The sequence below is a fragment of the Pezoporus occidentalis genome, unplaced genomic scaffold (assembly GCF_034315485.1).
Source record: "Pezoporus occidentalis ecotype Australia unplaced genomic scaffold, CSIRO_AGI_Poc_V1 ctg49, whole genome shotgun sequence".
Classification (NCBI taxonomy): domain Eukaryota; kingdom Metazoa; phylum Chordata; class Aves; order Psittaciformes; family Psittacidae; genus Pezoporus; species Pezoporus occidentalis.
In genome coordinates this window covers 1,876,125-1,903,499 of record NW_026915824.1, presented here as the reverse complement: position 1 = coordinate 1,903,499, position 27,375 = coordinate 1,876,125, and the positions used below count along the sequence as shown (strand labels likewise).

General features: G+C 39.2%; 1 protein-coding gene across 2 annotated transcripts in view; it reads left to right on the top strand.

Moving 5' to 3' along the window:
• The window catches only part of SGMS2 (sphingomyelin synthase 2), a 43,618-nt gene continuing 16,243 nt past the window's right edge, over positions 1–27,375 (top strand). Inside the window, exon 1 of one of the 2 annotated variants that reach the window (XM_062636675.1) lies at positions 1–32. The gene's annotated coding sequence lies outside the window, so the exon portion shown is untranslated. Of the gene's footprint in view, positions 33–10,235; positions 10,310–27,375 lie in introns of those variants that run through there. The other variant, XM_062636674.1, reaches the window with a different exon arrangement.

The window sequence follows — 27,375 nt, the reverse complement described above, 5'->3', positions numbered from 1 at the left end:
GTCTTTCCGGACATGCTTCACTAAAATGGAGGGTGAGTAAATATATCTGGATTTGGTACAGAATAGTAAAACTGAAATGAGACAGTCCAAACTGAACTCCATTTTCCAGCTTCTAATCCATTTACCACCTGAACAGTACAGCTTTAATTATAGTAACATGATTTGTAACAACAGTAAGTACTAGGTAAGGCTATGCTAGATCTGGAGCAATACATAACAAGAAAGTAAAAAAAAACAAAAAACAAACAAACAAAAAACCAACATAAAACACAAAACCAAAAATCAGTGCAGGTTTAACTTCCAGACTTTGAAGTCCAAAAGACTCCATAGCACAAACTGAAATGCTGGACTGCCTTGAGTGTTTCCTGAGAAGTTAACAGTGTTAAGGCATCTTGAGAAACACCTTCAAATTCAGCTGGTTTTACATGCTGTACTATGCTGTACTATGTAATCCCTTTAAAGTCATCATGCAATAATAGTGCTTTATATGTAACTTTTTTTTTTTTCTCATGGATATACTTAACCTAATCCTCCAGTGTCTTATATGCTATAGAAAGTGAACAGAAAAAATTGTATATTGAAACTGGAGTCATAGACATTGTAGAGCTGTAGAGTTACATCTGCAGAGTCTTGAAGAAAAACTCAAAGTAGATTGAAATGAACTAGCTCAGGTACGGGAAGCAGCGTAGCCATGGCAGCAAGGAATTCAGTGTCAGCTCTAAAATCTGCCTGTAAAGGCAAGTAAATATTTGGACAACTTGTTGGCACAGGGTTCTTCTGCTACAACAGTTAGACTACACTATTTTATATGCTGCTCAGGGTGATCTAAGCCTAAGAAGATAGAACAGCTGTACTTTTTGGCTGCCTAATGTCCGGCGCAACACGCTTGGAAGTGCTCATGAAAAGAAGAACTGAAAAACTATACTAGTTTTCTATAAGTATCTGTGTAGTAATCTTTCAGTCAAAAAATGTGACGTGGTAACAGATGCTTATTCCTAGTCTTGAGCTGTCAGTACCTTCCCCCCTCCCAGTACTCAAGTATCCCACTCACACTGTAGAGGAAGTGATAATTATCATATCTTCCAATGAATATTACTGGTTCTTGTATGCATATGTTTTCTATAAACAATGTGGTTACATGTTCATGTAATTACTCAGATGATCACTTTACAAACTTAATTTTGTTTCTGTGCTGTTAATCTGAGGAGTCTGAGAAGACTAGTGATTTTGGCCAGTACTGTTTCAGAGTGCCTGTTGAAGGCCTGATTCCTTTCCTCTTGGAAACTGCAAACCTGGATCATTTTATTGAGTAGCTTTATAGTGCAGCCTCTACTCAGGGGAATGTACATGCAGTAGGACACTATTCAACTTGAAGAGTGTTAGCCTCAAGCCTCTATGACTGATATTTAATATCCACATGGTTTTGTTTCCTGCCCTGAAACAACATAAACCTGCTAGCACTTCTGGGGCAAAGAGATACCCCATTAAGTTGCCTTCTGAGGCCTGTTACCTAAACTTTGCACCGCTGCGTTTATATTCAGTGTCTGAGGGTGTGTTTTACATGAGGATGGAATTATTATTAGCAACCAAATGATTGTTAGAAATCACTATAGCTAAGCCAGCTGACTTTACAATTCCGGTGCCCTTAAAATGGATTTCTGCAAAGGTTTTTTTCCAGAATCTAATGTGGTTTAAACATGAATAATTTACAGGCTTCTTTTATGAGACACCACAAAGGATCGATACAGATATAAAACATATCCACTACTGTATATGCCAGCTATTGCAAAATGCCGTGCTGTTCTTTTCACAGAACAAATTGCAAACACATGCACCAATTCAATACAGATTATTTTCTTTAAATCATACAAGCTATCCATTAATTGAGCAGCTAAAAGTGATTTTTAGTTCTTTTATTTTTTTCTAATTATAAAGTCAGATACCAAAAAAAAAAAAAAAGTTGCTTTCAGTGCTCAGCTTAGGGAACAATAATGGCTGTTAAGTTCTCAGGGTTTATTTCTATTCAGTCTATTTACTATCTGTGTACAGATGCTAATAGTTAGAACCTGTGTTTCCATAAGGGGGTAGCAAGGTGTTTGATACTTATTTTTTTCATATTTATGCTTCTGTGTACTTACACACAAAAGAAAACTGGACATCAGGAAATGTGGTTATTTAGAGGGCCTATACTTATTTGACTCTACAGTTAAAAATAGCCAGGAAAATGCACAGAAATGCCTTTGTGAACATCCAAGTTCTAAAAAGTAAATAGATCAGTTTTATACTGTTATAATTAGCCTTCAAAATTAATATTGATGTGAAAGGTGATAGCTGGCTCCATCTAGAATGATTTGGATCTGATTTGAAAGTTCTGCATTTGAGACAGAAGGTTTCTAACTGAGGCAATTCACATAAGGAGAATTTAGGAGAATCTAGAATACAGTGATGCCCTAGTATGTAACCTGAAGATTTATTTGACATTGATTTCTAACTGGAATCTAGTTGGTTAATCTCAAAAAGTGAACAAAAACCACTGTAAGTGGTTAGTTGCTGTAAACAGCAACCTTTTAAGATAGATTACATTTACCACACACCCAGCATTCATGGTTTTTACTGCGAAACCTCAAACTTTTTTCTAGAATATGTACGTGCAGAGTTTACCACCCACCAATACAATGTATCATCATAGTCAAGATTTGCCTGGTTCTAAAAATAGCTTAAAATAGGTATTTTTCAACTTCTTTAAGTTTGGAGAAAATAAATGTTCATAAATAACTCTTAGTTTATAGTCAAAACGTAAATTTTGCCAGACTCCTGAATCTGACAGGTTTTACTAGTTCTTGAGTTTCAGTGATGAACCAACACAAGATTTACTGTTGGGGTAAACAGTTTGTATAGTATCAAATGTGTGACTATGTGGAGTATATAGATGTATATGTAGATTTCCCCAGGTCTGGTTATAATTGTTAAAATTCAAGTAACAGTATGCACCTACACTTTCATTTGACCTTGGCTGTTATCAGTGTTTTAAACCACATTCCTCTACTGCCTCTGCTCCTAAGGGATTCCCCTAGTGCATTTTATATTCTGGATTGAAACTACTCTTACCCAGCTGCCCTATGGGGTACATATTTCTATATGATATTGGAATGACTCAGCACTCCCTAGCCATAGCGTTTTTCCTAAGAATTTAATCCAGTTTAAGAAGGTTTTTTAAATTGATAATTTCACTGAGCTGATTTAAAGTACAGACACAAATAGCTTTTTTTCTCATAGCAAAGGAAACGGTAAATTGTAGCACTTACGTAGTATTGAGTTCCAGGGGAGGAGGGGTTTGGGTCTAAGGGTGTCAAGAACCCCTTTAATTGACTTTGCCATTCAAGGAAACTGTAATGTCAAACTTAGTTGATGGTATAAAATGCTAGTTCTTCAGAATAAAAGCATTTTTACCCTTACCTTGCATCCTGTTTTTAAAGATGAGAATGTCTTCAGCAACTGAAAGAACTTAAATTGGCAAAACCAGCAAACATCCTTAGTGGTCATATATATGAGATCATAATCACTGTTAAAACTGAACATTTAAGAAGTTAAATTGCCTTTCCCTACCTGTACTGTGTTACCTGCACTTGATGTTTCATGCAAAATATTCACAAAGTGCACACACTTAGCTGTGCTTTTAATATTTTTTTTTTAATTTGTTTATTCATTAACATTTTATCCTGGTGTTTGGTGGAAAACAGAATCCAAACAAATATTTTCAATCGTAATAAGAAAGCATATCAGTTATTAAATGTCAACACTGTTTATCAGAGCTCTTTTTTTAGCTTTAACTACCTGACAGTATTTTTATTTAAAAAATCAAAAGTGTTTAATGTTTTAATCAGATGGTTACTAGAGATGTGACATTAATTTACATGGTCTGAGTGGTTACTTCTTACTCAGCAAACATGCATTCTTGGCTTGCTGCAATGTTTAGTAAAATCTGTTTGTGTAAAATACTATGGAAGGTGATGCAAAATAGTTTTTCCTTCATACTGTAATTATCTGGTGATTACAAGTAGGGATTGTTAAAAGTATAAGAGGTAAATGCTAAATAGAAGGAGAAAAATGTCCCAGTTAAGAGGTTAAGCACTAGTATTTCCTGACAAACCGCTATGGATTCTGCATACTTTGAAATACTCAAAACTCAACTGGACAGTCCTAAGTAACTTGACAGAGCTCTACGTTTAGCCCTACTGCATGACCTCCTTAGGTGCCTTCTAACCTAAACTCAGCTGTGATTTACAGTCAACTGTCTGTGCCCTAATTTACCTTATGTTTCAGTCACAGGAAAAGATGGAAGTACTGTAGACCAGATAATTTATAAAAGAAAATGGATACTCAGTATAAATTTATGTTTTTGTTTCCACTTGTACTATTTTAAAACTTAGTTTCCAGACTGACTTGTTTGAAATACATTTTTTAATGTGTTTATAGGCTGAGCTGCTCTGTATTAACTCTGAAAAAAAAGGCATTTATCACGGAAAGCATGAGCCAGAGTTAATTTTAGAGGTGATAGCAAATGCTGCTGTTATAAAGCCTATTTTCCTGTTTATGGTAAGAACAGATCTTCTCTTTTTGTTGTACTTATTATCTTGCCAAAAAAAGAGGTCATTAGCAAGGTGAATCTCTGTTTTTTTCAGTACTGCTGTAAATATAATTTTAGGAAATACAGCTGCTGTACAATACAAGTTTTCAGATGAAAACCTGTGAAATATTCAGATAAGTTACAGAAGCAGTATTTTAGTGCCATTACTGTTATTGATGTTGTTTGTATTTGATATGAGGGATGTCAAGAATTTGTTTTTCTTTCCTAGAAACCATATGGGAAATATTGGTCAAACACAGAGAGGTACCTCCAGTTTCTCTTACACAGTTAACTTCTGTAGACTAAGAAGGGGTTTTCTAAAAGCTGAAGTGGTTGCAATTAATAAAAGCCATTTAGGTGTCTTAGCTGAGCTCAGATTAGCAGTACTTAAATAATACAAGCAATATACCCATATAAAACCTAAACAAACAAACAAAACCCCAACCTATTTTGAATATAATCGTGCAAACCCCTGGGAAGTCCACGAATATATAATATGGACAAACTTAATTTTTCACCCCATACTCAGTAATACAAGTGCAGAAGTACAGTCAGTTTTCCAGGTTTTCACTTTTAGGTGAGGATCTCAAAAATATTTTTAAAAATGGAGAGATAAGAGAAAGTTAAGGTGTTGTTTTTTTTTTCTTTCCCCAAAATATATATGTATAAACTTATTTGAGTGTTTCAAAATACAGTCCCAACCCATCAAAATCTTTGATAAAGGAGGCTGGTCCCAGGTCCCTTGTAACTGGGCTGTCAAAAAACAGTGAAAATTCTTATATAATAAATAATTAGAAGCAATTTGCCCAACATCACAATGCACAGCTGGAAATAGAATTCTAGTCTTCTATTTAAAAATCCTAAGACAAAGACTAGATTTACAGTGTTCCCTATCTTCTACATTTGGGGATTTCTTTTTTTTTTTTTGGCAGGCTAACAAAGCTTAGCATAGCACTGTGGGCTTATGTGGCCTTCTTTCCCTCTGTAGCATTCTTGGAACAATGTTATAACAGGATGATGCTAAAAGGATTTTTCCAGCACTTTCTGATTCGGAAATTGCTTCTCATACTTCATATACCAGAAGTCTGATCTGTCTCATGTCTGTGCAAGCACGTGCACGGCTACTATCCCTGTTACTAGTATGTTTGAAGTCTGGGCTTATTTCAAAATGTTTAATCCAGTTCCTCATTAAATACTTATCTACAGATTTAGTAGATAATCAGAGAAGAGAATGAATTTGTCAGAAGAAAAACTTTACTGAGTACCCAGTAGCAGCCTTCCAATGTGTAAGAGAAAATTACCAACCAAGAGTCTGATGTCAGGCTCTCTACAGAGGGACAAGGAAGGAGAATGAGAAACAGCAATCTGAAATTGAGAAAGGGAGTTCCATCTAGATAAAAAGAAAATGTATTTCAGTATGATGATATTTAAGCACTGGAGTGGGTTCCCCAGGGAAACTGTGAGGTCTGAGAGGCTGAGACCTAACTGGACAAAGCTGTGGGCAGCCTCGCCTGAATTTGGTGTTGACAAGGGTTTGAGGAGGAGGTTGAAATCGGTGGCCTCCAGAGGTCCATTCCTGCCTGATTGTCTGATTTGATTTGCAGCTAACCCTGGCACTGAATGTGACAACTTTTTAACAGGCAGCATGCAGCAGTACTTAAGAGTTTAGGACAGGAAACAAGATGTAACTCTGATCCTCTCAAGGAAAATTTAGCTAAGTAGAGAAGATGTAGGCAGATTGCCTCCTGTGGCTTAATTCTATGTTTTCGGAATATTTTCCTGTTATTCTCATTAGCCTTTTCCTCAACATTTCTGTGAAGAAATTAACAAAATTATAAAATAATGTTTAGAAAATACAAGTATGAAGCAGAGAGGAAATCTGAGATGTGAGTGAGAGTGCATAATAGGTGGCTATGGGGTTGTTGGTTTTTTTTTTTTTTTAGAAACACCCACAGGTACTGCAGGTTTTCCAGACAGACTAGAAAAATGTTTGTCTGGAGTTATTTCTATTAGGTGATAACAAAGGCTGCTTTTGTTTGAGAGAAATATGTTAAAAAGCTGCTTCTTTTCATTAATTACATTTGGTCAGTAACTCCATAGAGATACTATTGTCAGGGCTGTGGATGCCAACACTTTCTCATAGCAGTTATCCTGAACTGGCACACCTCAGCTCAGTGCATCATTAATCAGCATCAATTATATTCATACTAGATTCCCATCAGTTTCAGGTTGCAGAATACTCTTCCAATGCCTTATTACTTTCTGTTGCCTTTCCTAGTGTGTGCAGCCTTGGTGACATCTATATTTACAACTCATTCTGATTTATTTATAAGAGCAGAATAAGAATCTCCACTGTTAACAATGAAGACATCTCTAAGGTCTGCCTACATATAAACATGTGATGCCTAAAGGTAAGATGATGCTATGGCGTTTTCCATTGAGACATTTCATGGAAAACTGTCAAGCCTCCTCACCTGAGATCTGCTGAGATTTGCCCCTCTTCTCACACTAGAGACTTGAGAAGACTCTTCATCTTTTTTCTCACTGGATTTTAGGAAGAACCCTTCTCCCTGTATTAAGACTCATCCTTTCTGCATCCTCCTCCAAATCAATTAAAAAATATGAATCAAAGGAAAAGACACTTCAGAACACATTTTTACAACAGTAAATGTACATTTGGCAGGACAGAACACTACCCAGAACCTTTTACTTTGGCTTCATGACATCAGAAGCCACCTAGTGACATCTGTGCAAACTGGCACAAAGACTCATTGGGAAGTACTTTTCAGTCTAAAAATTCATCCATTAACCAACATTTTCCCAACTGGGCCCCTTGTGCCAAATCTCTTGGTCATGACTTTCCATGAGTAGAACCAGGGCATTTTGCTTCCATGTAAGAATAAGCCCAAAATTATTTCTGGATACATTTCAGATACAGTGGAACAAAGGTTCACATAGAACTTTTCATCAGACTCATTTACCTTTTGATTCCTCTGAAGCAGAAGATGTGTTGAAGCCCTGTTAATATACAGAATATCAAAAGAAGCATGTCATATTTAAAATTCGGAACTGATGAGTCAGCTCTGTCTTTTGCTTCATATCTCTAAGGTTCATGACTCATTCATGTACTTGAATGATGTCTGTCAGAATGTTTTTAGCTGTTATTTTTTAGTCTTGCACAAAGTAATGTTGAGATTTCATTTGAGACTATTTTGTATGCCTTCTGGTATTTTTCCTCAAACCTTTTTAAGCTCTTGGAGCAATAAGCATGGGATTGTACTAGTATCTTCTGTATTTGAGGAGCATCACAACCAACACACACACCCCTAAAAAAAAAAAAGGCACCAAAAGCAGCCTTCTTTTGGTGTTCAGTGCATTAATTAATTAAGGCTAGTTGCTGGTCCTTTTATTTAAAAGGAGAAAAAGCATCTCCTGTTATGCTAGCCAGAAAGAAAACAAAAAGTGAGTACTTTAGAAAGGTAAGTAGATAAACAGCTAGAATAGAAGGATCTGTTCTCATTTCTGTCCTTTTCCCAGCTTTTATTGATGCTGCCATTGTGCCTCTTCTGAAGCTTCTTGCGCTGCCAGCTAGCACAGCCAGGGTGACAGGTTAGACGGGAGGTTATCCCAGTATGACAGATCTCTCCAAATGTTCCATACTGAATTTACATTCGGATGCTAACAGCAGCCACTTTTTTTAAAGGAAAAAAAAAGTAGGCCACCTGTCCCTCATGCGATTTTGTCAGCTGCTTAGGTTTAAAAATAGTTTCTGCTAAAAAAAAAAAAAAAAAGTCTTCATACTAATAGAATCCTAAATATACAGTAATGAGATAAAAATTATATTGCTTATAAACTTGAATGGGGAGTGGGTAAATCTTACCAGGTTTGGATTGTTCATTCACATTCCAGTCTTTTCCCTCTATTTTTTATCTCCTTTCCCAGCTGAATAAGATAAAATTCTCCTTCATAGAAAAAATCACACACACAGACAAAAAGAGATCATCTAGCAACTCCTATTCAGCTACTGTCAGTCTGTGTTAAAATTTAGGAGTTTTTTGTTCTGCATTTCTGGGTAAAAGTCCTGTAAACTTTTGTGGGAGAGGATACTTGCTAGAAGTCAAGAGGTTTAGCACAACTATTCTGCTTCAGATGGGCCTGCTGCAAAAAAATCCTAAGGCTGAGAAATGAAAAGGAAGCTACACAGGGATGATGATAAGAGAGGAAAACCATTCAGAAGCATGGAGAGACAATAAAGTAGATAAGGCTGAATAGCAAAGAACTGTAATGGGCTAATTCAGCTGTGAGTTGACTTTGTGATGGTTGTTACAGCTACGCAGTCTTCTTTTAATTTTCATGCATTTAATGTCACATGCAGAAATACTTCCAATGTTACAGAAAAGCCTTAATAAGCCTTTTCAGCTGCCTAGCATCATTCTTCTGATCTACTAGGTGTTTTCAGAAATGTTACCTCTTTTCCTAAAGAGGTTGAAAATATTTGCTGTACTTCTGCTCAGTGCAGTTTCCTAGAATCACCTTGAGTTTTGGACTTGCAGATAGAGACAATCAGAATTTATTTTTATTGTTCCCTGATTTCCGATTTCCCCCTACACCCTTTGTCAAGTAAGAAGCTGTGCTCTTAGAATTTATTCTGAAGCCTTGTTTCCTTCAAGAAAAGCATTTCTTCAAATGCTGCTGTTGTGTATAGAAAACTCTGAAGCTGGAGGCAGTGATTTTGGATACATATCTTTTTAGATAGAAAATCAGTTTTTGGCTTCAGTCTTAAGGGAAGCTGGTTTAAAGAATCTGAACCAGTTCTCTCATAGCTTCTGAAGCATGGCTGATTTCATACAGTTTGAATACCAAAAGCATTACCAAAACCAATCAAACAGTCATCCCCTCCGAAACCCACCCCGTAATAGTATCCAAAGGAAAAAAGGATAAATTTGTGATATGGTTTTTCCTGCTTATTTAAGTGAAATATTGAGCAGAAAATGCAAGGTTTGTTTTCAGTTACTGCTTCGTTAAAAAAAAAAAACAAACAACCCACACTGTAGTCTAAATCAGTTTTTCCCATGAGCTTTAGCAGGGAGTATAAATTCTACAGAGTTTCAGCATTTTTTTAACTGAAATTATCCAAGGATGTTCTCAAGAACATGTAAGCCTTTGGAAAAAACAGTTTGGAAAACAGTATCTCTGCTCAGCTTTTGATTATGAAAACAGCTAATACAGCGTTTTGAGGAATGTAAACTGTATGAGGTACTAAGATTAGGCAAATGGGAAACAACAATCACAGCATCTGTAAATCTCGGGAATTAGCAGAGAGTATCTGGAGGAAGCCTCTGCCCTTCAGAGGTGCTTCAAGCAGCCCCAGGCTGGACACTGGGAAGCGCAGCCTCACTGACCAGGCAGCGAGCGGCACCCAACAACAGCCCGCGACCGCGAGGGCTCGCCAGCCCGCCGCACGCCGCCGTTTAGGAGGGAGCCGAGCCACCCGGCAGGGCGCTGGGCCGGGCACGTGCGGGGCGGTCTGTCTGTGTGTCCCGGACAGGCCATTGGCCTGCCGCCGCTTCCCGCCTCCTTTGAAAGCTTGGGAAGGGCGGGCGGCCCCAGCACCTCGGCAGTCGGGCGGCAGGGGCGGGTCGGGACGGGAGCGGAGCGCCGGGCTGGAGCGGGAGGCCGCAGGTAATCCCCGGGGAGCCTGGGGGCGGCTGCGTGCTTCACTCGGAGATGTCCCTCAGGAGGATTGAGGGCGGGTTCGGTTGACTTTCGTGAGCTTCACTGGGGTCTGTTTCCTCACGGGTCTTCTTCCAGACTGGTAGCGTTCATCAGTTTCCTAAGTTTGTACGGTCAGCATAGCAGGGCTTGCTTTGGCAGCTTAGTGCTTTATAATAAGTAGTGTTCTTTGCATATTTATTTGGTTTCAGCTTCAACTGACTTGTTAAGGTAGGCTTGCTAAGTAGCTGAGCTTGTGGTTGTACTAGCAGTGATGATTTACAGATGGGTTTTTTAAGGCACTAACTTCTACAATACATGGTGGTGGATTCTCCATCACTGGGCACTTTTCGAGATGAACACCAGACAGGGTGCTGGTAGGGTGCTAGTCTACATGATGCTTTATCATACTTTGGACCATACGATCCTTGAGGTCCCTTCCAACCTGGTATTCTATGATGCAATAGGTAGGGTAGTGCTTTTGAACTGTGATTCTTATGAAGTAGTAATGGGAAAACTTGTCTTAGGTTTGGGTTTTTTTTTTTTGTACTGTTTTTTGATCTACTTGATCAGTTGCCAAAAAATAGTGACATTGATGGTGTTAAAATGATTAGCTGGAGACAAAAAAATTATGTAATCACTGAAATGCATCTAATTTCAAAATGGTGGAACTTACTTTTGTTGGGTGTTGTTAAGCACTTAGTAAGTGTATGCTGATGAAGAATCTCCTGTGAATTGATATTCTGTGTACATTTGACTGATCTCCTGTTTCCCCTTTGAAAGAATTTATTCTTTCATAATTGGATTGAAATAATAAATCATTCTGGAGTTACTCCATTAGTTTCAAGGTAGGAGTATCAACTAGCACCTTCTTAGATATAATAGGGCTGCTGTGAGAACCAGTATACAGAATGTAGTGTTAGGCCTGTATAGAGGTAGTTTGCAGGATTGCCCTGATTGATACCCTACTTGAAGAAAAAGCAATGAATTATGCAGGGTTGTACTTATGGGGAAGTATGGGACACATAAGTATAAAATACCAATGTATGTTTTCATCTGTCCTTAACACAGCTGTAATAGGGGCTACAAAGATGTGTGAGCTCATTAGAACATTAGTTCTGAAACTACTTAAGCTGAGCACAGATACATGCTTCTTCCCTATCAGATTTCTGCATAGATGTCTGCTATGGCTTGACAAGCCATAAAAGCACAAGCAGATTTTTTTTTTTTTTTTGTACTACTGCTTAACTCTGTCTATAAACTGTAAAGTCAGCCTGAACTAGAAACTCCCCTATGGTTCTTGTTTTCTCTCCTCCCCCCGCCAAACCTCATCTTGCAGGTTCAGTTCTGTCCTGTGGTAGAACTAAGCAGGATTCTGCTGATAGCTGCCTTTGAAAACTGCTTGGGTGCCTCTTTGGAAATAGTCAGAATTTTAATGCACAGGCTGGCTGTGTGCATTTATAGAATTACTGTTTCCAGTAATATCCCAGCTGATCTCATGAAAAGGGGAAAAAATAAACAGTAATGAAAAAGATGCTAGCTTTATTCCAGCTGAAAGGAACAGTACTTTTTTTTCCTCTCAAAACTTTTCTCCTCCCTCACTTCTGCCTGCCTCCCTGGGAGGTGAGAATGTGATTCGTGTGCTAGTCTTACCATGGAATTTTGTATGTGTGTGAGAGTTTTCTTTTTTCTCATAAGTAATCATTCTGCAAGTCTTAAGTTCTTTCTCTCGTAATTCCTATCTGAAAAGGACCTTGTGAAGTTAATCTAGTTTAATGCTTGAGATAGGTGCTGCTAATTACGTGACTTCACAAATATGCCACTTGCTCTCAAAAGTTTGTTGCTATGCAAGACTTGCAAACATTAGTTACCAAACTGGTTACAGACCATCTCTGCAAGCTGCTTTTCACAGATGCACCTCTGAGGTCAGCTGGAGCTCTGTGCCCAAGTTCTACACTTAAGCAGGTCACCTGTGAGGATGGGCTTGTGGGGTTGGATGTCAAGTCTAGCCTTGAACAGAGTGAGCTAAAGGACTTACTCTTTGCTCCCTCAAATGTAGTGGCTTCAAAGAATAATACTTAAACAGTGTTTAAGGTGACTGTTGAATCTAAATAATTTAGGAGAATGCCAGTAAATTTTCCCTTCTTTCATTTTAACCTTCAATTTTTTTTTCTTCATTAAAAAGGGGGTGTTTCTATTTAGCATTTCCTGTATGTGTGTTTGCATGTAGGTACTTTTTTTTTCCATTCGCTATTTCTACCCTTGAACTGTCACTGTGTCAGCCATTATCTTCTTTGTATAGCATCCTCAAGTAAATCCCACACAACTTGCACATAACTAAGTGTATGCAGTTGAGTATGTGCATGGGTCTGTGTATCAGTTAAAAGCAAACACTCTGCCCATGGGCCCTCGGGTTTTTTGGTTTTGTTTTTTTTTTTTTTCATTACTTTTAAAGGATTACCGGGTTATAGGAATTGGGGAGCAGGTGGCGAGAGGAGTGCTGTGAGGTTCCAACAGACTCCTTTGATTCAGCACTACAGGTGTGTGAGCTGCAGGAGCAGCAGCGCTCTGGCTGAGTTGTGTATCTGGTTATAAAACGCTGTTGGTGTTAAACCTGCAGGAGGGAAAACCTGGCATCCTGTGTATACCAGCTGTCTGCCCGTCCAGTATTGGATCGGGCAGAGCTTCCCCGTCCCACAGACCTCTGAGAGTGCAGAAAATGTTTCCACCCTGTGCTGGAATAGAGCAGATTTACTCTTCCCTCCCCCCACGCTTTTGTGGGCAGAAACAAAGTGTGAGCAACCGCAGCAGAATAGCCAATAGCGGGGCGAAGGGGGTTTTCCAGGGACGTGACAAACACCGGTCAGGCGCTGCCCGTGCTGGCAGGGCCGTGACGCCGTGCGGGGGACAGGTGCGGGCCGGCAGGGCCAGCTGCAACCCTTCCCTCTGTGTGCGGGAGCCGACACCTCATTAGCCCCCCTTTCCCCCGCCGATCACGTGCTTGTTACGCTGGAACTCCCAACACTATCTGCTTGCTACGTGATGATGGGGAACTTCTAATTAGGGAGGAAAACCCTACCCTTATACCCTCAAAGCCCGATGCAAACAGCAGAGGTTTCGGTGGCTAATCCTGCATTTGAGAACAAGGTTCGGGAACTTAAATCCCCCTGCCAAACAGGGAAGCCTTCCCCTGCTCAGGGCTGGCTGCGGCCCCGGACACCTCCTCCGCTGCAGGAGCCACGCTTCTGAAGCCGAGCTGGCCCCAGGAGGGCAGCTGTTACCTTTTCACCAGCGCTTCATGGGCGCAGTAGTCGTGTCGGTATCCCGTTTGGCGAGCTGGCTTAACCCTTTCCCCGCGGCAGAGGAGACCAGCCGCCCCCCAAGGGACAGACATCTGTGGCTGAGGAGGAGGCGGCGGCGGCTGTAGGCACGGCACAGGGGATCCGGGCAGGGAGGGGAGGCCCCGAAGGGGCACCGGCATCTCCGCATCTGCCAAGACCTCTCGTTCCCCGGAGGCGGTGCCGTTCCCGGCGCGGTTAAGGCGGCTCGGCAGCGCCGGGAGGAGGCTGGCGGCGGGCAGAGAGCGCGCGCGCAGAGCGGGGAGCGGGCGGGCCCGCGCCTCGTCGGCAGCCGGCACCTCTCCCGTCGGGCGGGCGGGGCCTGGGTCCCGGTGCGGGCCCCGGCCCCGGTGCCGCCGGTTTCTGTAGCCCTGCCCGTGACTGGCAGCAGCGGCGGGGTGAGTCACGGCTTGGAAATGGAGTGGGCGGGTGCGCGTGCAGGAGAATGAATGATGTCAGGGCGGAGTGCGGCTCGCGCGGCCAGCATGAGGCGGTAAACACGGCGGCGCAGAGCGAGCGGGGGCCCCCGCGCCCCCCGCTCCCCGCCCCGGATCACCGCTGCTGAGGGAGACCTCTGCGGGGAGTGTCGCCGCCGCTGACGCCCTTAACGCCAGTCCCCTTCGCCGGGAAGGAGCCAGCACAGGGCAGGGGAAGGTAGAGATTGTGGCAAACTTTCTAGCTGCTTCTGCGTGCTGCTACCTCAGCGGTGGGAGTGTCTGGCCGTAAGAAACTGCAAAGCCCAAACCTAAGAGCCCCGAGGCTCCAGAAATGATTTCCAGCTGCCTTTAGAGGAGGAACTGCCAGCAGTGCAAGCTTTTGTGTGTACAGCTGAGAAGATAAGTTGGGAACGGCACAGGTGGATTAAACGGCACGGCGTACCACAGGTGCGCACCTAGAGAACTTGCTTCACGGAAGACCTCTACGTGAGAACTGGGAAGAGCAGTCCTACGTTTGCGTTCTCTTCCGTTTCTGAAGTGTGTATGTTTTACCTGTAAAATAGTCTTAATTCTACTCTTGAAGAACCCCTTTTAACTAAGGAGGACACCTGCTGTTTTGATTTCCCTTGCGAATACGTAATGTATGGAACATACTTAGCTTACTTGTGATATTGTATGTTCGTGAGGTGGGCGGTGTGAGTGTGTGCATAGGTAGCACTTAGAGCAGTATAGCGTTCTTAGCTGAACAGGAGGGGACTTCAGAATGCCGTATTTTTAGCTTAGGAATTTAAAGGGTTACTGTGAGGGTCGTAATGGTGTTGTAAAGGTGCGTTGCTATACGGTTTGTTTGGGGTTTATTTTGTTGCTGTATGTCTGCTCTGTTGAAGCAACTCTTAAACTTCCCGAAGTGCAGCTGAACTAAACTTCTTGACTTAGTGACAGTGTTTTTCTATTAACGTTGCATGGTTTCTGGTATACTTTTAGCTCAAAATCCTTGCGAAAAGTAGTTAATGATTAATTTTCTGGCAAGATAATAACACTCCTGCAATATAGTGTAGACTATTTGTTGTTTAGTTTAATATATTTCTAATCTTTTTATTTGATTTTTTTTTTCTTAAGGCCTTAGAAAATCAAATACCTGTCTATCCTCTAACCACTTAATGGCTGTTAGTTTATACTCAATTATATAGGTGAATGGTTCTATAGTGGTATTAGCTAAACTGGAGCAGGTGCATGGTATTTTCTGAGACAGTGGGCCTTACAAGAGTTTTGGCAAGCTTCATGTTGCATTTCTTAAGTGGTTTGTCTAAAACCAAACTGCTTTAAAATTATATTTAATGTAGTTGCTTATATGTACCTTTATTTGACAGGGCAGGTTTTTGGAGACTGTATAACCTTCTATATGTCTTTCCTGTGAAAGTAATAACTTCCTTATTTTAACCTAACTTAAATGACCTAGGGCTCAATTTACTAGAAAGGTCAATGTGCTTGCTGCCATTCTTATTTTTCTTTTTCCTTTAGGGTAGAATTTACAATGCTTTTCAGTAAAACTGATCTTAGAGAAGCATACCCTTTTGTCCTTCAGGAAAATATTCAAGAGTACCCTATGTAGTAAGTGCAGTTGCAAGGGGTATTTGGACAAATCAAAATGGTGGTGGTGGGGAAAGTTCAGGTGAAATCATAAGATGATGACAATATTATGGTGATAAAGGCCCAAAATAAGATTGATTTCAGAACTGGCCTTGAAGTGAACTTACATAATGGAGAAATGAGAACTTGAAGAGAGCAAAGGTGGAATTTTATTTATTTTATTTATTTATTTATTACTCTACTGTTAAGTTGGTTATCTAAATCTAGAATGACTTGTGTGTGCCCCTAAATTTTAAGTCTTGAGCCATGGTTGCCATATTGATGAGCATCTGTTTTCCTGGATCATAAAAGCATCTTCTAATCTATTCCAATGCTGTAAGACACACAAATAAATGGTAGGGCTTAACAGCCTTATTTTCATGAAGTTTTCTTTTGAACTCAAAACTTCATGTTCCATGTAGTCATCAAAAGTATTATATCATGGAAACAGTATTGTGAAAAACTTCATGTTTCCTTTTCAATAAAAAGGTAAAAACAAGCCCCCCCCACCTCCCTGTCTCTGGGAGAGCTGAATAAGAGACTTAAGTATTTTTTTATTCTGAAATCAGAGGATTCTTTATTTACAGTGTACTAGTGTACCAAATACAAGTATGAAGTCTGAAAAATGCTGTATTGATTTTTAAGGATTAATAAAATAAAAAAATAATATCAAAACAAGTGATGGATTTAAAAAAGGTAGTTTTTCTTAAGGATCAGGGAATGTGAAAGAAGGTTTTTGAGGAAATGTCTCATCACACATAAGTTTCTTAGTATAAAAGTGGGCTTTGAAGATGCAGATATTTGTAACAAAATAGCATACATCATCTTCTGTTTGAAATTTTTTCTAATTTTGATGGGCTATTGGCCTGCAATGTTCTTTGATACTATTTGTGGGGAGTGGACAATAGAGATGCTGTGACATTTTATTTAGTATGGGTATGGTATTGCAGTAGTCTGAACAGATGCTGGGAAGATTAATGTAACACTAGGTCCACTGTCTTCAGAGATCTCTGTCTGTTGGGAGAATTGTTTGTACCATGGACACCACTGTCCCCAAAGATGCTGCGGACACTAAGAATGTCAGGCATTCAGGCACCACTGTCCCAGCAGATGCTGGAGACTTTAAGAGCTGCTGATGGGGAAAGTTTCATGGAACAGAGATAGCTCTGTCTTGTTTGTTCTGCACCAGTTTGAAAGATATTTCTTAGCTATACTGAATCTGACTGTGCTAGTGTGGCTGTAGAGCTATAGAGCTTTAATAGCTGCAAGTGTCTTCTGTATGAGGAGACTTGCTTGTCACTGTCTACCTCAGAATAGCTCTTGCATGGAGGTACGTGTATGTGCAAAGAATAAAGTACTTCTTACAATAATTACTAAAACGAAACTGTGTACTAGAACTATGCTTCAGGAAAACCTGTTACTTACCCTTTAGCTAACGTATATGTAGTATCTGTAATAGAAGGAGCCTGCTGTGCCTTGAGGTCATTCATGTGGCTGCTGAGTACAACTTCTGCCTTAGAGTGTGTTAAGTCCTTTTCAAAATGTGCAGTGTCAAGTATGGGGGGTCTTGTTCTTTGTAGTCTGGCATTAGAAAATATTGAAGTCTAGTCTGTTGAATGAGTGGAGAAACTAAAATAGTTTGTCAGAGAATCTGAAGCTGTTGAGTTAATCCTTGCAAATAGAATGGTCCTTAACAAAACAATTTTCAGGTCTAAATCCTTGAAGAAAATAATTCTTGAACTTAATTACTCAGGAAAGCTTCACTGCATTCACTCTGACAAGACAGTTTTATAGTAACAAAGCACATACTCAATTCAGCCTTAATTTTCCAGATAAAATACTTTTTTCTCAGATGTGTAACCCTAGAAAAGGAGAGCATCTTGTTCACTTGAAGGTACCTGACCAAAACAGCAGGTATCTTGCTTTCACTTCTTCAGTTTATGTAGGTTAACTTGCAGCTGCTGTATTTAAGTTTCAAGGACATCATACTTGTGGGTTGTTTTTTTGTTTTTATAAGCTTCATAAACCAAAACTAACTTGCTGCTATCAGTGGAAATGCGAAGCTTTCAAAAGATGGGCTTTGCTGCTGCACAAAGCAGTATCTTACTATACCTGGTTTTTAGAGCTAATTTATTGCTGCTCCCTTCTGTAGCCTTCTGTTTCTTTGTATATTCAGATTCCCTTAGACTGAATCTTACTAGAATCCTGTGCAGTTCTGTAAACTTCACACTAAGATTTGCAGTGGTTTTGTGCATCTGTGGTTACTGATGAAAAGCAGACTAGGGTTGTACACCTGCTTTTTCTTCAGGAAAGATGCTGAGTCTTTTGAGTGCAGTGCTGAATGTTTTGAAAAGTTGCATAAGGTTAATCTGGGTGATTTAAGATTAACTGGTGGAGAGCATTTATGGACACCTTTTGCTTAAGAATGGCTAACTTTAAAAAGTTAATTCAGGGCTATTTTTGGTATAGCAGTAATCTGGAATCTTAAATGGAGTGTGTAGAGTTGAATTCAATTTCTTAGATAAGATGTAGGCATGTCATGGCTGAAACTTAATAGTTTGGAGTACAAATAATGATTGATTATCTATCTGCAATTATAGTAATGTTATTTCAGTGGTGAAAGAGATGGACATCCTGAAAGAAATTGAATAGACTGAACAAAACAAAGCAGCTAAATATATTTAAACCATTCATTCTAGTCCCCCATCTGAGAGTTTACAAACTGCTTGCAGTGTTTTTTTTAATCACTGATTTTCAGAAGCTCTCCAGGCAGTTAGTAATGTTCTTAGTGAAATACGATGTTTCAGAGGCAGGTTTACCTGTTTTTTTTCTCATAAATCGGTATGTCCCATATAAAGTTATGCTTCTCTGATATCTTAGGCCCTGGTCAGTCTTGCTACTACCGTGAAGTCAAAACAGATGAAGTTTTAAGTACTAATATGGGTTTAATCATACTAGTATTCAGTTTTTATCTTCATGCAAGTTCTTATGGCAGAGTGTCACTGTGAACTAGCAGAAGTTACTGGAGTTTGCATTTCTAAAAGTGCAAGTTGTGGGAGGCTTTTGTTCTTGTTTAATCGTAGATCTCTGGTGTTCATGCTTCTGATACTGGAACTTTAATTTGGTTGGTTGGTTTTTCTTTTTGAAATCTTGGTTAACTGTAAAATAAGTGGGAATTTGTAACTATCGGAGTGCAGGAATCTGTTCATCCTCAAAGAACAAACCTCTGGCAGCACCTGTCTAGATCCTTTAAAGATCCACCTGGATCCTTTAAGACCTAGGTTAAAAGCCTTAAGGAAGAGATAAAAGTTTTCCATTCTTGAGGTGTTATTGCAAGTATTTTGGCATGTGTTACCTCCCCAGTATATCTCTAATAGAACACTTGCATTTGTCAGACTCCTTTATTAAGAAGTCACCTGCTCTCACTGTTTTTTTTCCTCATTAAATGCATTTCTTAATTCTATTTTTTAGAGCTTTTATTCTGTGTCACCTCCTAAGATTTTTAAACTGTTGAGTGATGAATGACGTCTCACAATTAGTTTGTTATGTGAAATGTATGTAACAGTGACAAAATATTTACTTACGCACTCACCCAAGTTCCTGCTTATGTTTGCTCTAATGCTAGACAGTTGGTTAGTGGAGCAGACTGAAATAGGGAGACAGTCTCCTTATTTAGGTGACAGTTTTTAAAGGGAAACAGCAGTAGAGAAAGTCACGCCTCATAGTTGTTAATTCTGTCTTTCATATGGAAGGCATGATATAATCCTAGAGCTTGAGTGCTCTAATACATTTCTACAGTAAATACAGCTCATCTCTCTTTTTTTTTTTTTTTTTTTACTTCCCCATATCAACCTTGTAAATGGGCAGTGGCACTTTCTATTCGTAGAAGCTTTATAAGGGTGCCAAATACTACTGCCCAGGTCTTGGTCTGAAACTGAACACAGACTGCATTGAAGCAGACTGTATTGAAGCAAACTGCAATGCTGTGTTACTGTCATAATAGTGCTAAAAACACATTTAGTATAGAATTCTGTTGTTTCATCCTCTGCCAGTTATTCTTGATCAAATGTATGTATTACAAGTTAAATATAAAACCAAAAGCATTTATCCTGAAATTTTGAAGGAAGTTTTTAATTTCTTGTTTGCTTAATGCTGGGAGAAAGAATTGCTTTATGTATCTACTTTGGATTAGTTTCTGCTTAGTAGTTTCTCTGGTGACTTGACTTCTGTGCACTCCTGAAATAGTTACCAGTCTATTGTAGCTTAAAAACTTATTTTACTTTAAGTTCCTGTGTATTAGGAGCCTGACAAAGTTCCTGATAAAGCTAGTGGTTTTCCCTGTTTTCGTAATACTGTACTAATCTACGAGGATGTGACATAAGAATTCCTCACAGTGCAGTTATCAGAAGCATGATCTTGTCTTCATCTGGTTTCATTCTGATTTTATATACTATTTTGATTGTGTCACTTCACAAGAGTTCATTCCTTTCTTCTGGCATTCTACCTTGGTCTTGTAGATGCCCATGAGCACAAAACTTGGCTCTACTTAGTAAGTAACAAGGACAACTTAAGACACTTGTTCATCTGCAGTTATTGAAATTCAGATGCTTAGTCTGCTGTTTTTGGGTAATTGTTTTCTTTCACTGCATATGTGTATTTTGCACACAGCTATAGGGGTCTGTTTTGAAATTTTTTGAGAAAAACGAACAGTACTTGATCTGGAAAACATGTCTGAAAACTAAAGGTGGTCCTCCAAAGTGAAGTTGTATTTCTTTCCATTCTGTGAAAAAGAGGATTGACATGCAGTTTAAATCCTCTATTGACTATTAAAAATTATCATGCATTAAAATAGAAAAACAACTCTTTTCAGTGGTTTTGTTTTCCTAGAAATATGTTAACTTCCATGAAGTTAGTCTTGTGAGGAAGGGCTGTGGTATCCTGTTTGGCTCTGAAGCAAGAAGTATTAAATGCTTAGCTTCTTCTAAGGTGCCATAGCAAATTCGGAAGTTAATATGAAGACAGTTTTCTGAGGATTTGAATGTTACAGATTTAAACTTCTGTCTGATGCAGTGACTGTGTCCTGCATTTGCAGACACTGTTTAATACGCTTCGTTTTAGCAGTATTTACCGCCATGAAACTGAATCTACATGTGCTGTATAGCTAAATGATAAGCTCACTCCACCCTTTCACTGAGGATAGCTTAGGTGATTTTTCTTTTTTTGTGGTAACCATGGTTATTAGCTTCCTCTGTGCAGTTCTTAAAATTGGCTAAGCTATTTCCATATACACAAGCAGGCATGAGTATTACAGTAAGGAGTCATTTCTTCTGTCTAGAACAACTGCTATATGTAAAATAGGGTGTAATAATGTGTATGCCTGTGGTAGAAGTCAGTAGCTTGTACTGACTTTTAAAAGCTAGAAAGATGGATGAAATACATCTGGGCTGACTGACCATGGAGCAAGGCACAGTGCCTGTTAAATATCAAAGTAGTTGAGCTAAAGAAATTTTCAACTCTAACAAAAATCTGAATAACTACACTTCTTGCTCCACAAGTATATTCATTTCATTACTTTTCATATCAATGAAAAGTATTTTTCATTTATATGTAGTGTGACTTTTTTTTTTTGGAGAGCATATTTCTGCAGATTGCAGGCAGTTTACACTTTCCTGTATATGCTGCTTTCTAGTCACTGAACAATCTGAACAAGATAAGTAGCTGCCTGGCTTAGTTTTAGTCTGCAGGATGAATGGATGAATGTTCTCATAAACATTTTCTGTTTGTGTTTTTGTGTGGATTTTTTTTATTTTATTTGGACTTAGAGAAAGCTTAAAATAGCCTCTTAAATATCATAGGGTTTGGACTGAACTATTTAGCTCTTACATTTGAGGAGCTCAGTGCTGAATGACTGAAGCTATGATGGAACGCAATTCCCACTTAAAGGCCTGGAGTGCAGAGAAGAGTTGCAGGAAGCAGAAGGAATCTGTCCTACTGTGGTGCATTAAGTGTAATCACTAGAACTATGTTCTTTTACCTTACCTACCTTAAGAGTGTGCATGCATGTGTGCTTTCTTCCTATTCTCCTTTTGCATCCTGTTGTAGTAAAATCAAACACAAAAATCACAACACAAAATTTCTTAGCACTGTGAGCCTTTCTAGAATGTGTGTTTAAGGCAGCACAGTTTAGTCAGATTTGACTGCAATGCATGTAATATGCAGAAGAGGTGGTTGTTTATCAAAGTCTGTGTTGCACTTGTAAGGACAACTACAAGAGGATTATTGTACTTAGGTCTCACATAATTTGATCAAAGAGCTGCTATATTGATTAATCTTCTGTAATACTATTATGAAAATGCTTACTCAAATTGTAATGCTTTGTTTTACTCAGCAGGTGTTAGACTGGTATGACATAGCTTATGATATAGTCACCCATAGCTGATAATAGAACATGAAAAATCTACTTACACATGTTTTTAGCAATATTTTGGTGTTTTTTTCAATCAGAAACTAGTTACAAGTCTTTTCCTTCAGAAGGCTGTTAACTGCAGGACACTGTATTTTTGTTGCTGCATACTTGTAATGGTGTGATTCAGTGGAGTGAAAAAACATTCTTAGTGCATAGGAAATGTGTTGTTACTTGGGATTACTTTATTGACTTGTTATTGTGACTATTTAAGAAAAGTGATTCTATACCTCTCCTACCCCTCTTTTCATGAGTCCTCTAGGTCTAGGACACTTCATAGATCGAGTTAAAGAGCAAAGACAGCTTTCTCTTCCTTTCTCCCTCCCCTTCTCAGTGCTGTGTCACTTCATAATTCCAGATATGTGAATTGGAAGTATGTGTACATCTAGAAAATGTCTTCACTTTCTTAGTTTAGAATTTCCTGTGCATTATTTGAACTATGAAGTGGCTGCTGCTTGTTTCTCTGCTAAATCTCACCATCTTTGACATAAACTCATTAAGAGCAAAAGTGAGACTTATTCTGAGGGAATAGATTGAAATGCTTCATCTGAAGCAAGTCTTTTTGGGGTGTTGAAAGCATGTAGGCCAGAAGTACTCAAGAACTGACCTATACCTTAGCTCAACAGGAACTTATTCCTGAGGACATCTTAGGAACCATTGCGACTGGTTAATCGGTTTCAGCCTAATGTTTAATGTACAGCCTGATATAATCTTAAATCTAGCCTTGTCTAAGACCTTTTTGTCTGTGTTTACCTCTTAGCCAGGCAGCACGTATAGAGTGAATGCCCGTGAGGCATGTTACCACATAGTTAAGTGGCATTTCATAGATCTTCACACTGGTACATCAGACAACATGCAGCCTCTTATCTAACAGTTACTACTTTAGAGAAAGTATGTAGGTGTGTGAGCACCCTTTTGTTTGGTGCTTTTCTGCCTCCTGTATATGTGGTGAAAGTGGTTCATGTGGTTAAACTGAATAGTAACTGTTACCTAGGTTGGTTTGTTTTTGCTTGTTTTGTTGTGGGTTTTGGTGTTTTGTTGTTTTTTGTTTGTTTTTTTTTTTTTTTCCCTTTGGTGGTGTGCTTTGATTTTTATTTTTTTGTTTTGGTTTGTGGTTGGGTGTTTTTTTTGTACTTTGCCTGCTGTGAAGTCTGGACTTCAGCTCAAATGTTGAGAGTTAGTGGGAGCTTTGTCTCTTTCTGAAAAGTGTCTCTGTGTGGGGGAATATTCAGTGTTCTGGTGTCTGAACATGCTTAAGAAATTTTGCCACAAATTCTAATCCTGGGCACATCAGATGACTGCCCTGACTGTTTCCTTGCAGAGGAAGAGATCACACCTTGTGCCCTCACAGGTCTTGTGCTGGTGCCCTGTAGAAGTAGAGTTTATTCAGTTCATTCGAATAAGTTCCATAAATCTTGCTATCAGACTGGTGGAAGCTTTGGGAAGCTGAGAGCTTTTTATGAATAGTCCTTTTAAGACTGGGGTGGAGTTACTCTGGTGGAATTAAACTATTTCAAAGTTGGAAATGATATAACTTTCTTAAGTATATGCTTTAGTATAGCTGTCGTAGTAATGTTAGGGTGGTGAGGCACTGGAATGGGTTGCCCAGGGAGGTTGTGAATGGTCCATCCCTGGCAGTGTTCAAGACCAGGTTGGACGAGGCCTTGGGTGATACAATTTAGCGTAAGGTGTCCCTGCCCATGGCAGGGGGGTTGGAACTTGATGATCTTAAGGTCCTTTCCAACCCTAACGATTCTATGATTCTATGTAGGAAGAAAATGTTTGGCTTTGGAAGATGTCTTTACTCAAAAGATGTGGCGCTGGCTTATGACCCATATATTTGAGTATTCAATGTTTAAGGCAGTTCATCATGTGCATTATCTTAAACGAAAGGAAATTGGATTTGCTCAGAGGCTGGACATGATTTTTGGGCTTACTTAAGTGTTTCCCAGTCTCTGCTGAAATGCCAACGCTACTACTATGTAGAAAACCTGTTTCTTGTGTGTTGAGTGAGATTTTGAATGATGGGAAGTCTTAGGAAGGGATAATATATATGCTGTAGGGCAACAATCCTGCTTTCTGAAACACTTAAACTATGAAATTCTAACTCAATTTATATTAATCTGTAATATGAGGTAAAATTGCATGACCTGGACTGTTTGCATGAACTGACTCTACTGCTGCAGTGAGGGGAGGGAGGAGCTTAACACAGGGTGGAATTTGCTAGTGTCCCAGCTTGTGGCTTCTGCTTCCAGCTAAACACAAGATGCTCCTCTGGGTGGCAACTTGTATGGCAAGTCCTAAACCAGCCCAGTCTTTGTATCTTGTCTTGATTAATCAGCTTGAAGAAATTTCATGAGCTGGGATTAGTGACAAATGTTTTGGGCCATCTTCTTGGGCTTTCCCAGCTGTCATTAGTGTCTTAGCATGACTCAGGTGTTAGGGTTGTGATCTAACATACACACATACTCTGTTTTCTTCCTAATGGGTTTACATTGGTCTAGTGGCCTTTTGTGTGTTTCTGCAGTCATGAAATTGATGCTCTGGAGGTGTTTCTTATTCTACAATGTCTGTCATGCAAGGCATGGTTAAAGTAGTGACTATCAAGTGAAACTGGCACGGTTGGCCTTCTAGATTAAGTCCCTATGAGACTTCCCTTCATGCTCTTTGCTTTTTCTCTAGAATAGATGTGATCTTAGGGTGGTATTGGAGCCACTGATGCTTGGATGGACTGTCCTGCTCCTGGCAAGATAATACTTTTCCTGAGGAGGGTAGTTAGGAGCAGAGGCATGTGCAACAGCTCTAGCTGTGAAATGGCCGTGCCACAGCAGTTCCTGGAACAGCTGATCTTAGCAGAGATTAGATTCTGCAAGCCCTTGTGCTGGCCTGTGTTTAGCACTGTAGGTACCTTAACAAGTGGGCTGGATTACTGTAGTGTGGTGTTAATGAAAGCTCTTGAAGTCTAAGCCACTATATTGTATAGCTTCCAAGTTCTGCTCTGGACAATAATTCTATTACAGCAGAAACAGGAAAATGTAATCAGATCTCCATCACGAGAAGACACCACTTGGTACACTGGAATAGTGGTTTTTACTGTGCCCTGATTTTGCTGAGTTCTGAGTTCTTTTATAACTGATTATGCTATTTCCAGTTGAACACTTGGTTCTTTCCTTACGACCTTGGTAACTGATCACATGGAATGAGTTGATTCACCACTTATTTACTGTATGCCATGGTTACTTAGCACATGTTCACAACATTGCTGAGCTTGGTGAGTCTAGAAATGAGTGGAACTGACTTAATTCTCTTAAACAGTTTTGTTAGCTGCAGTTCTGGCTGCTGCAGTGTGTTTTGGGGGAACAGTTTATGGAATCTGTTTGTCACCTCACAGTTAGTCTTTCCACATTTCAGTTACCCTGTGTAACACCTCTATATCCTCCCTTTCCTTTCCAAATCAGTGTGTATATATAGATGTCTGGCTGGACATGGGATAAGAATGCTTTCAAATGCTTTCTGAATCATTTTTATAAAATGTTTTCTTTAGAAAGCAGTATTAGAGCTCTAGGACTTCTCATGAAAATGTGACTAAGAACTATGAAATATATTTGGAAATAGCTTTTTCCCAATGTCCTTTTTGAAATGTTTGATCACACGTTCTTTTTTCCCCTCCCTGATTTCTCATAGGCTTTTCTCATGGGCAGCAAGACAAATGGCAGAACTGGACTTGGGTTCCATCTTGGTTTTTTGTTTCTTGTTTTTTGTTTTTTTTTTGTTTGTTTGTTTTTTGCTATGGAAATAGTATTATCACTCAAAATTTAAAGTGATAGTAATGTTGCTGTTCAGGTCTTTAAACAAAGAAATGGAAAATAAACAATATTCAGCTGCAGCACACTGTGCAATTGATAAGAATACTATTTAGCAGGCAGTTTGATGGCCTGCTTGTGTTGGTTTACGTTTCCACTTCGCATTCATGTTCGATGAGTTTGAGTGATCATTTGCTTTCCTACACATTCAAAGATAACAACTTTAGTGATGTCTAGAAGCCTCCCTTGGGCGTAACAGGTAGCTTACAGAGTTTACAGAGTGGAAGTTGCTACCTGAGGTATGTGATACAGTGTATTATAAGAGCATTCTATATAGATTAAGAGTAACCTCAGTACTTTCACACCAGATTTTACCAATTGCTAGGATAAGATCAATGTAACTTCAGTGATTAGGTTATTAATTTCATTTACACCTTTTTAGTTGTGTGTGCATGGACTAGGTGTAGATGTTCCAATGCAGTTGTCTAATGCTCCAGTAAGAGATGCTAATGATGGCTTTTCTGTGAGCAATGCTGAAGGTGGTACTTGGCTGTTGGCTTGCAGGAATAGTTTTATTCTTTCTTTTTTAGTGGATATGAATTTGGGATGAGCATCACTGACTTTGTTTTTCAAATGTTTTCTGACTTAGTTCTTTAAATCCTTTTTGAAAGCTTTTAAAAAGCAATACACTTCTCAAACTATTAGGTGAGGAGGAAAATAAATGAAAGGGTTGTTATGAATGGTAAAAGCCTCATGACAGGCTGGGAAAAAAAGATTTTGTTATTGTGGTGGTGTTCAGTGCAGGGTTGTTAAATGCTAAAGGATTGGAAATCCTTACCAAAGGCTGCTGTTTGAATCATTTTGAGGATGCTTAGGTACAGAGGTAAACAGTACCTTTGTGAGGAGCAGTAAAAACGCATCAATAGTGTTCTCAGCTTCTTTTGACCTGTAGGATGAGACTCAAATAGAAACTGCAAAATGTCTGGGACAGATTTTTACAGAAAGAATCTGGATGATATTTATAATTTTCTACTGCTGTCCCATGGTTACTGTCCTCTTGAAATTTTCTTTAACAATGATACCCAGTGTTGGTTGGAGATAGTGTGCCAGGCCAGAGAAGAGATAATACTAAGGAAATGTATTCTGTTTGTCAGTTTGTGGCAGAAACAAAAATGAAGAAGGAAGTGTTGAAGTGTGTAGTACTTAAATGCTTACAATTTAAAGCTAAACAATGCCATTTTCTCTGACTAATTAAATAATAAAAAAGGAAATGTTTTTTCTTGTCAGCATAATGTGGAAAGTATTTTCTTCTATTAATAGAAAAACCTTGAGCTAATGGAACACTTAAACAAGTTTGAGGAAGACC